This window comes from Schistocerca piceifrons, chromosome 5 (assembly GCF_021461385.2).
Source record: "Schistocerca piceifrons isolate TAMUIC-IGC-003096 chromosome 5, iqSchPice1.1, whole genome shotgun sequence".
Lineage (NCBI taxonomy): Eukaryota > Metazoa > Arthropoda > Insecta > Orthoptera > Acrididae > Schistocerca > Schistocerca piceifrons.
In genome coordinates, this window is record NC_060142.1 from 271,288,987 (window position 1) to 271,300,365 (window position 11,379).

Below are 11,379 nucleotides of genomic sequence, written 5' to 3' on the forward strand. Positions count from 1 at the left end.
AACTTGACTCTGCTTGTGTGTCAACTGCTTTCTTGCATGCATGGCAGGCTTTCAGACTAGCTTGACATTTTAGCAGCTTCAAATGCCAGCACCAGAAACACTTTTAACAATTTAGTTCAGAATGTACAAACCATGCTTAATCAGGGACAAAGTGCTGATAATAGTTGGCAACACTTAGGAATGACTGTAACTCCTTAATGAAGTTCTTGGCAGGGAATTTGCTAACAGCATCCATGAAGCATAGATCTGGCCTTACTCTTTCACCAGTGATTATTACTGTTGTTGTTATTGTTGTTGTTGTTGTTTTCAGTCCAAAGACTGGTTTGATGCAGATCGTCACTCTAGTCTAACTCTACAAGTGTGTGTCTCCACAGTTCCTCCATTACCAAACTGACAGTTCCTTGATGCTTCAGGATGTGATCTGTAATTTTAATCTACTTATTGCTGTTGTGGTCTTCAGTCCAGAGACCGGTTTGATGCAGCTCTCCATGCTACTGTATCCTGTGCAAGCTCCTTCATCTCCGAGTACCTACCGCAACCTACATCCTTCTCAATCTGCTTAGTGTATTCATCTCTTGGTCTCCCTCTACGATTTTTACCCTCCACACTACCCTCCAGTACCAAATTGGTGATCCCTTCATGCCTCAGAATATGCCCTACCAACCGATCCCTTCTTCTAGTCAAGTTGTGCCACAAATTTCTCTTCTCTCCAATTCTATTCAATACCTCCTTATTAGTTATGTGATCTACCCATCTAATCTTCAGCATTCTTCTGTAGCACCACATTTCGAAATCTTCTATTCTCTTCTTGTCTAAACGATTTATCGTCCACGTTTCACATCCATACAAATAGTTTCAGAATCGACTTCCTGACACTTAAATCTATAATAGATGTCAACAAATTTCTCTTCTTCAGAAACGCTTTCCTTGCCATTGCCAGCCTACATTTTATATCCTCTCTACTTCGACCATCATCAGTTATTTTGCTCCCCAAATAGCAAAACTGATTAACTACTTTAAGTGTCTCATTTCCTAATCTAATTCCCACAGCATCACTCGATTTAATTCGACTACATTCCATTATCCTCATTTTGCTTTTGTTGATGTTCATCTTATATCCTCCTTTCAAGACACTGTCCATTCCATTCAACTGCTCTTCCTGGTCCTTTGCTGTCTCTGACAGAAGTATAATGTCATCGGCAAACCTCAAAGTTTTTATTTCTTCTCCATGGATTTTAATTCCTACTCCCAATTTTTCTTTTGTTTCCTTTACTGCTTTTTCAATGTACGGATTGAATAACATCAGGGATAGACTACAACCCTGTCTCACTCCCTTCCCAACCACTGCTTCCCTTTCATTCCCCTCGAACCTTATAACTGCCTTCTGGTTTCTGTACAAACTGTAAATAGCCTTTCGCTCCCTGTATTTTACCCGACACCTCTATAATTTGAAAGAGGGTATTCCAGTCAACATTGGCAAAAGCTTTCTCCAAGTCTACAAATGCTATAAATGTAGGTTTGCCTTTCCTTAAACTATTTTTTAAGATAAGTCATAGGGTCAGTATTGCCTCACGTGTTCCAACATGTCTGCGGAATCCAAACTAATCTTCCCTGAGGTCAGCTTCTACCAGTTTTTCCATTCGTCTGTAAAGAATTTGTGTTAGTGTTTTGCAGTCATGGCTTATTAAACTGATAGTTAAGTAATTTTTACATCTGTCAATGCCTGATTTCTTTGGGATTGGAATTATTATATTCTTCTTGAAGTCTGAGGGTATTTCGCCTGTCTCATACATCTTGCTCACTAGATGGTAGAGTTTTGTTATGCCTGGCTCTCCCAAGGCTTTCAGTATTTCTATTGGAATGTTGTCTACTCCCGGAGCCTTGTTTCAACTCAGGTCTTTCAGTGCTCTGTCAAACTCTTCACGCACTATCATATCTCCTATTTCATCTTTATCCACATTCTCTTTCATTTCCATAATGTTGTCCTCAAGAACATCGACCTTGTATAGACCCTCTATATACTCTCTCCACCTTTCTGCTTTCCCTTCTTTGCTTAGAACTGGGTTTCCATCTGAGCTTTTGATATTCATACTAGTGGTTCTCTTTTCCCCAAAGGTCTCTTTAATTTTCCTGTAGGCAGTATCTGTCTTACCCCTAGTGATATGTGCCTCTACATCCTTACATTTGTCTTCTAGCCATCCCTGCTTAGCCATTTTGCACTTCCTGACGATCTCATTTTTGAGACGTTTGTATTTCTTTTTGACTGCTTCATTTACTGCATTTTTGTATTTTCTCTTTTCATCAATTAAATTCAATATCTCTTCTGTTACCCAAGGATTTCTATTAGCCCTCATCTTTTTACCTATGTGATCCTCTACTGACTTCGCTATTTCATCTCTCAAAGCTACTCATTCTTCTTCTACTGTATTTCTTTCCTCCATTCTTGTCAGTTGTTCCCTAATGCTCTGCCTGTAACTCTCTATAACCTCTGGTTCTTTCAATTTATCCTGGTCCCATCTCCTCAAATTCCCACCTTTTTGCAGTTTCTTCAGTTTCAATCTACAGTTCATAACCAATAGATTGTGGTCAGAGTCCACATCTGCCCCTGGTTCCTGAATCTCAGTCTTACCATTATATAATCTATCTGAAACCTTCTAGTATCTCCAGGCTTCATCCATGTATACAACCTTCTTTCATGATTCTTGAACAGAGCGTTAGCTATGATTAAGTTATGCTCTGTGCAAAATTCTACTAGCTGGCGTCCTCTTTCATACCTTACTCCCATTCCATATTCACCTACTACATTTCCTTCTCTTCCTTTTCCCACTGTCGAGTTCCAGTCATCCATGACTATTAAATTTCCGTCTCCTTTCACTATCTGAATAATTTCTTTTATCTCATCATACATTTCATCAATCTCTTCGTCATCTGCGGAGCTAGTTGGCATATAAACTTGTACTACTGTGGTGGGCATTGGCTTCATATCTATCTTGGCCACAATAATTCATTCACTATGCTGTTTGTAGTAGCTTACTTGCATTCCTATTTTCCTATTCATTATTAAACCTACTCCTGCATTGCCCCTATTTGATTTTGTATTTATAACCCTGTATTCGCTTGACCAAAAGTCTTGTTCCTCCTGCCACCGAACTTCACTAATTCCCACTATATCTAACTTTAATCTATTCATTTCCCTTTTTAAATTTTCTAACCTACCTGCCCAATTAAGGGATCTGACATTCCACACTCCGATCCGTAGAACGCCAGTTTTCTTTCTCCTCATAATAAGTCTACTTATGAAATAATTTTTTTTTCCACCTACCCTGTTCAATACCTCTGCATTAGTTATTTGGTCTATTCTTCCAATCATCAGCATTGTTCTGTAGTATCACAATTCAAAAACCTCTATTCTCATCTTGCCTGAATCACATATCTTGCATCCGTACAAGGCTACTCTCCAGACAAATACCTTTAGAAAAGATTTCCTAACACCTAAATTTAAATTAGATGTTAACAAATTCTTGTTCCCCAAACATGCTTTTGTTGTGTGTGTGCTCCCTGCCGCCGTTGGATAAGCAGCTGCCAGCAGAATGTCATATACTCCTAGCTCACTTATTTGTTACATAGTTTAATTCTTAATTTCTTTGCATGTTTTTGGTACTTGCATTGTTTAATTCATAAATTTCGGGCGTAATATAGTATTTGAGAGTTGTAGCATTGTGTTTTAGTACCTGAATAATGTAAAATCGCGTAGTCTCCTTCCGCCGCCGAGCAGTGTCAGCAGTGCGCAAGTAGCAGCATTACTGCATTTACTAGGCAATCTTGTATTTTAATAACCATTTACATTTTGTGTCGATTTGTTTGTGCTCTCTGTAGATTAGTTCAGACGTTCTTTGCACAATAGTTTTTAGCATGGATAGGGACTGCAACTGCTGTGTTCGGATGCGGGCTGAGTTGGCATCCCTTCGCTCCCAGCTTCAAGCAGTGTTGGCTTCGGTCACACAGATTGAGACTGTTGCCAATGGGCATCACTGTGGGGGTCCGGATGGGGGTTTGTCGGGGATGGCCAGCTCGTCCCACGCATCTCCCGATCGGACTACGACTGTGGTTGCCCGGGATACTGCCCACATTGAAGCTGATCCCTCACCTGTGGTAGAGTGGGAGGTCGTCTCAAGGTGTGGCAGGGGGCGAAAGACATTCCAGAGGGCTGAACGGAAGGCCTCTCCAGTTTGTCTGAAGAACCGGTTTCAGGCTCTGTCTCAGGCTGATACTGATCTTCGGCTGGACATGGCTGCTTGTCCTGTTCCAGAGGTTGACCCTCAGTCTGCAAGATCCGGGGCGGTCGCAGAGGGTGGGCTTACTGGTAGTTGGGAGCTCCAATGTTAGGCATGTAATGGGGCCCCTTAGGGATATGGCAGCAAGAGAGGGGAAGAAAACTAATGTGCACTCCGTGTGCATACCGGGGGGAGTCATTCCAGATGTGGAAAGGGTCCATCCGGATGCCATGAAGGGTACAGGGTGCACCCATCTGCAGGTGGTCACTCATGTCGGCACCAATGATGTGTGTTACTATGGATTGGAGGAAATCCTCTCTGGCTTCCGGCGGCTATCTGATTTGGTGAAGACTGCCAGTCTCGCTAGCGGAATGAAAGCAGAGCCCACCATCTGCAGCATCGTCGACAGGACTGACTGCGGAACTTTGGTACAGAGCCGAGTGGAGGGTCTGAATCAGAGGCTGAGACGGTTCTGCGACGGTGTGGGCTGCAGATTCCTCGACTTGCGCCATAGGGTGATGGGGTTTCGGGTTCCGCTGGATAGGTCAGGAGTCCACTACACGCAGCAAGCGGCTACACGGGTAGCAGGGGTTGTGTGGTGTGAACTGGGCGGTTTTTTAGGTTAGATGGCCTTGGGCAAGTACAGAAATGGCAACAGCCTCAAAGGGTGCGGGGCAAAGTCAGGACATGCAGGGACCAAGCAGCAATCGGTATTGTAATTGTAAACTGTCGAAGCTGCATTGGTAAAGTACCGGAACTTCAGGCGCTGGTAGAAAGCACCGAAGCTGAAATCGTTATAGGTACAGAAAGCTGGCTGAAGCCAGAGATAAATTCTGCCGAAATTTTTACAAAGGCACAGACGGTGTTTAGAAAGGATAGATTGCATGCAACCGGTGGTGGCGTGTTCGTCGCTGTTAGTAGTAGTTTATCCTGTAGTGAAGTAGAAGTGGATAGTTCCTGTGAATTATTATGGGTGGAGGTTACACTCAACAACCGAGCTAGGTTAATAATTGGCTCCTTTTACTAACCTCCCGACTCAGCAGCATTAGTGGCAGAACAACTGAGAGAAAATTTGGAATACATTTCACATAAATTTTCTCAGCATGTTATAATCTTAGATGGAGATTTCAATTTACCAGATACAGACTGAGACACTCAGATGTTTAGGACGGGTGGTAGGGACTGAGCATCGAGCGACATTATACTGAGTGCACTATCCGAAAATTACCTCAAGCAATTAAACAGAGAACCGACTCGTGGAAATAACATCTTGGACCTACTGATAACAAACAGACCCGAACTTTTCGACTCTGTATGTGCAGAACAGGGAATCAGTGATCATAAGGCCATTGCAACATCCCTGAATATGGAAGTTAATAGGAATATAAAAAAAGGAGGAAGGTTTATCTGTTTAGCAAGAGTAATAGAAGGCAGATTTCAGACTACCTAACAGATCAAAACGAAAATTTCTGTTCCGACACTGACAATGTTGAGTGTTTATGGAAAAAGTTCAAGGCAATCGTAAAATGCGTTTTAGACAGGTACGTGCCGAGTAAAACTGTGAGGGACGGGAAAAACCCACCGTGGTACAACAACAAAGTTAGGAAACTACTGCGAAAGCAAAGAGAGCTTACTGCAAGTTTAAACACAGCCAAAACCTCTCAGACAAACAGAAGCTAAACGATGTCAAAGTTAGCGTAAGGAGGGCTATGCGTGAAGCGTTCAGTGAATTCGAAAGTAAAATTCTATGTACCGACTTGACAGAAAATCCTAGGAAGTTCTGGTCTTACGTTAAATCAGTAAGTGGCTCGAAACAGCATATCCAGACGCTCCGGGATGATGATGGCATTGAAACAGAGGATGACACGTGTAAAGCTGAAATACTAAACACCTTTTTCCAAAGCTGTTTCACAGAGGAAGACCGCACTGCAGTTCCTTCTCTAAATCCTCGCACAAATGAAAAAATGGCTGACATCGAAATAAGTGTCCAAGGAATAGAAAAGCAACTGGAATCACTCAATAGAAGAAAGTCCACTGGGCCTGACGGGATACGAATTCGATTCTACACAGAGTACGCGAAAGAACTTGCCCCCCTTCTAACAGCCGTGTACCGCAAGTCTCTAGAGGAACGGAGGGTTCCAAATGATTGGAAAAGAGCACAGATAGTCCCAGTCTTCAAGAAGGGTCGTCGAGCAGATGCGCAAAACTATAGACCTATATCTCTGACGTCGATCTGTTGTAGAATTTTAGAACATGTTTTTTGCTCGAGTATCATGTCGTTTTTGGAAACCCAGAATCTACTATGTAGGAATCAACATGGATTCCAGAAACAACGATCGTGTGAGACCCAACTCGCTTTATTTGTTCATGAGACCCAGAAAATATTAGATACAGGCTCCCAGGTAGATGCTATTTTCCTTGACTTCCGGAAGGCGTTCGATACAGTTCCGCACTGTCGCCTGATAAACAAAGTAAGAGCCTACGGAATATCAGACCATCTGTGTGGCTGGATTGAAGAGTTTTTAGCAAACAGAACACAGCATGTTGTTATTAATGGAGAGACGTCTACAGGCATTAAAGTAACCTCTGGCGTGCCACAGGGGAGTGTTATGGGACCATTGCTTTTCACAATATATATAAATGACCTAGTAGATAGTGTCGGAAGTTCCATGCGGTTTTTCGCGGATGATGCTGTAGTATACAGAGAAGTTGCAGCATTAGAAAATTGTAGCGAAATGCAAGATGATCTGCAGCGGATAGGCACTTGTTGCAGGGAGTGGCAACTGACCCTTAACATAGACACATGTAATGTATTGCGAATACATAGAAAGAAGGATCCTTTATTGTATGATTATATGATAGCGGAACAAACACTGGTAGCAGTTACTTCTATAAAATATCTGGGAGTATGCGTGTGGAACAATTTGAAGTGGAATGATCATATAAAATTAATTGTTGGTAAGGCGGGTACCAGGTTGAGATTCATTGGGAGGGTCCTTAGAAAATGTAGTCCATCAACAAAGGAGGTGGCTTACAAAACACTCGTTCGACCTATACTTGAGTATTGCTCATCAGTGTGGGATCCGTACCAGATTGAGTTGACGGAGGGGATAAAGAAGATCCAAAGAAGAGCGGCACGTTTCGTCACAGGGTTATTTGGTAACCGTGATAGCGTTACGGAGATGTTTAGCAAATGCAAGTGGCAGACTCTGCAAGAGAGGCGCTCTGCCTTGCGGTGTAGCTTGCTCGCCAGGTTTCGAGAGGGTGCGTTTCTGGATGAGGTATCGAATATATTGCTTCCCCCTACTTATACCTCCCGAGGAGATCACGAATGTAAAATTAGAGAGATTCGAGCGCGCATGGAGGCTTTGAGACAGTCGTTCTTCCCGCGAACCATACGCAACTGGAACAGGGAAGGGAGGTAACGACAGTGGCACGTAAAGTGCCCTCCGCCACACACCGTTGGGTGGCTTGCAGAGTATAAATGTAGATGTAGATGTGGATGTAGATGTTGTTGTTACCAATCTACATTCTATATCCTCTGTATTTTGGCCAATTATTTTTCTACCAAAATAACAAAACTTATTTGCTATATTTAGTGTATCAATTATTATTAAAATTCTCTCGGTATCATGGGTTTAATTGAACTGCATTTCATTATTCTTGTTTTAATTTTGTGATGTTCTTCTCATCATATTTTTAAGATGCTCTTCATTGTGTTTAACCGATCTCCTAGGTTCTTTGCTGTCTCTGACAGTATTACAGTGTCACTGGCAAACCTCAAAATTTTCTGTTTCTTCTCTCTGAACATTAATTCCCATTCCAAATTCTGCATTGGTTTTCTTTACTGCTTGTTCAGTATACATATTGAATTACCTCAGGGAGTGGCTACAACCCTGTCTCACTCACTGCTTCCCTTCTGTGTCCTTGTTTCTATACAAGTTGTGAATAACCTTCATGCCATGTATTTTATCTTTGCCACATTTAGAATTTCAGAGAGTGCAGTCAAGTCAACACTGTGAAAAGCTTTTTCTAAATCTACAAATGCTATATGCACATCTTTAACCTATCTTCTGAGAGAAGTCATAGGGTGAGTATTGTCTCATGTTTTTCCTCAATTCTCTGGAACCCAATGTGATCTTCCCAGAGATCACCCTCAGTCAGTTTTTCCAGTCTTTTCTAAATAAACCATGGCAATGAAACTTCCTGGCAGATTAAAACTGTGTGCCCGACCGAGACTCGAACTCGGGACCTGTGCCTTTCGCGGGCAAGTGCTCTACCAACTGAGCTACCGAAGCACGACTCACGCCCGGTACTCACAGCTTTACTTCTGCCAGTACCTCGTCTCCTACCTTCCAAACTTTACAGAAGCTCTCCTGCGAACCATGGCAATATTTTGCAAACATTAATTATTAAATTTATATTTCAGTAATGTTCATACCTGTCTGTTCCTGCCTTTCTTGGAATTGGGATTATTATATTCTTCTTGGGGTTATTATATTATTCATTCTTCTGAAGGTATTTCACCTAACTTCTATCTGTGCCATACCAGGTAGAACAGCTTTGTCATGGCTGGCTCTCCCATGGATGTTAATAATTCTGAATAAAATTGTCCTCATAGTATCCTATGTTCCCTCTCTTGTCTTCTTTTACTTCCTCTCATCTTGCTATAGTGTTACCTTCAAGTTTGTTTCGTTTGTATCACCTCTTCTATATATTCTTTCATGGGGGAGGAGAGGGGGAAGTGGGTAATGCATGCCATGTCCGTGGTATTTTCAAAAAAAGCCACATGTGCCCCCACCCCTGGTAGTTCTGAATGGCAAGTGCCTTGGTGACTTCAGCTTTTCATTTGCTGGGTACGGGCTTGGGAACCTGAGGATCCTGAGCCAGGGGCTGGTAACTGCTACCAGCCCGCTGTCCCCATATGCCCTGGGCATACTTCAGCTGTGTGTCTGTGAAATTTTTTGTGTCCCAGAGACTGGGGATATGGCTAAACCCACCCAGTATAAACCTCAAAGAAAAAAAGAAAAAGGAAAAAAAACACAATCTCAAAAGATGCACTACCCTAATGAGATACATGGCTGTTGAAGTCTGTGTGCAACCTCTGTCACATAAGGCTTACCCAGGAAAGCAGGACTCTGTCTGCAGGGAGCCTTACTGCCCTTGCTAGTCATCAGTCTGTGGTACAATCATTTATCTTATCTCTATAAGTTCTCAGCAGAATGGGTGTACTGTTGTGTTTACAGTAACAGAACTCTTGCTGCTTGGAAGAATGTGTTGTAATAGTTAGAAGGAAAGCAGAAAGCTTCACCTTTCTACATTCAAAACAGTTTAGAGGGCATTGCTGGCACTTTCAGATCTATAAAGCAATTGAAAAATATGAATTGTTTGTTGAAACATCTAGTACCCAACAAGCAAGACACCTCCAGGCACCTAAATGCCTCAGGGACTGTACCATTGAAACAGAGCTGCACAAGACCTTGAAATGAAGCAAAGATTTGGAACTGAAAGGCGAGTGGGCTCAAGAAAAAGTTGTCAATTTGCAAAATATGATGAAATGGGAAGATGACAAACTGGTAAAGTCAGATGTCTGTATTCTGACAATCAGTGGCACAACACTTCCAGAGCATATCGAGGCAGGAATCATTTGCTTAAATGAGAGACCTCATAACCCCAGTCCAATATGCTGTTTTAAATGCCAGCACTTTGTGCACACCACTCTAGCAGGTACAGGAGAAGCCACTTGTGGCAAATGTGGTTAGAGCTGCCCAGATGGAGTCATTTATCATCTCCTCCAAAATGTGTTAATTACTCTGGGGATCACCCTGTTGGAGTAGAGACTGTATTGTCTACCTTGAAGAAAGGAATACAAATGAACTAAACACAATGAAACATGTACCTTGTGGTGAGGCCAAAAAGATAAGGTCATGCAACCTCCTACTTTCTTTGCTTTGTTTGCTTCAGCTCTCAAAAAGCATGTTCATAAACCCAGTGGCCCTATACCAACAGAGGTTGCTAGTGCCTGCAATACTACCCATTTTGTCAGTGCAATTGCAAACATGCTGTTATTACAAAACCTATAGCTCACTCTAGAACTACAGAAAAGGCCATGGTTCCTGACAGTCTAGAGCTTCCAACACCTCAACGGAGTATGCGTGCGGAACGATTTGAAGTGGAATGATCATATAAAATTAATTGTTGGTAAGGCAGGTGCCAGGTTGAGATTCATTGGGAGAGTCCTTAGAAAATGTAGTCCATCAACAAAGGAGGTGGCTTACAAAACACTCGTTCGACCTATACTTGAGTATTGCTCATCAGTGTGCGATCCGTACCAGGTTGGGTTGACAGAGGAGATAGAGAAGATCCAAAGAAGAGCGGCACATTTCGTCACAGGGTTGTTTGGTAAGCGTGATAGCGTTACAGAGATGTTTAGCAGACTCAAGTGGCAGTCTGCAAGAGAGGCACTCTACATCGCAGTGTAGCTTGCTGTCCAGGTTTCGAGAGGGTGTGTTTCTGGATGAGGTATCGAATATATTGCTTCCGCCTACTTATACCTCCCGAGGAGATCACGAATGTAAAATTAGAAAGATTTGAGCGCGCACGGAGGCTTTCCGGCAGTCGTTCTTCCCGCGAACCATATGCGACTGGAACAGGAAAGGGAGGTAATGACAGTGGCACGTAAAGTGCCCTCCGCCATATACTGTTGGGTGGCTTGCGGAGAATAAATGTAGATGTAGACAGACTCCAATAAACAGACCAGGGCTGCTACTACTACCGCTGTCATGAACTTCCTCCAAAGTCTGTTCTGGGAAGCAAACCAAATGGAAAGCTTTAACAACAGGAGAAAGCAGATCATAAGCTATCAGACTGTTTGGATATCCTCCTATCTGACTTTGGTATCTGCACCAGCTGATACGCCATGGCACTTGAAGGGTGCAGAACCAATGGTGCTGACAGTAGCCAGCGAAATAGTTGTAGTGGCCACTGACATGGTGTGCCTGCACGTGTGTTCTGGAAAGAGCCTTTGCATTTCCAGGTGGGAAGTTAAGGCACCCGCTGACTCTAATTACTTGTGTGTTTGCTAGCTTCGAAATCTGACCTGCTG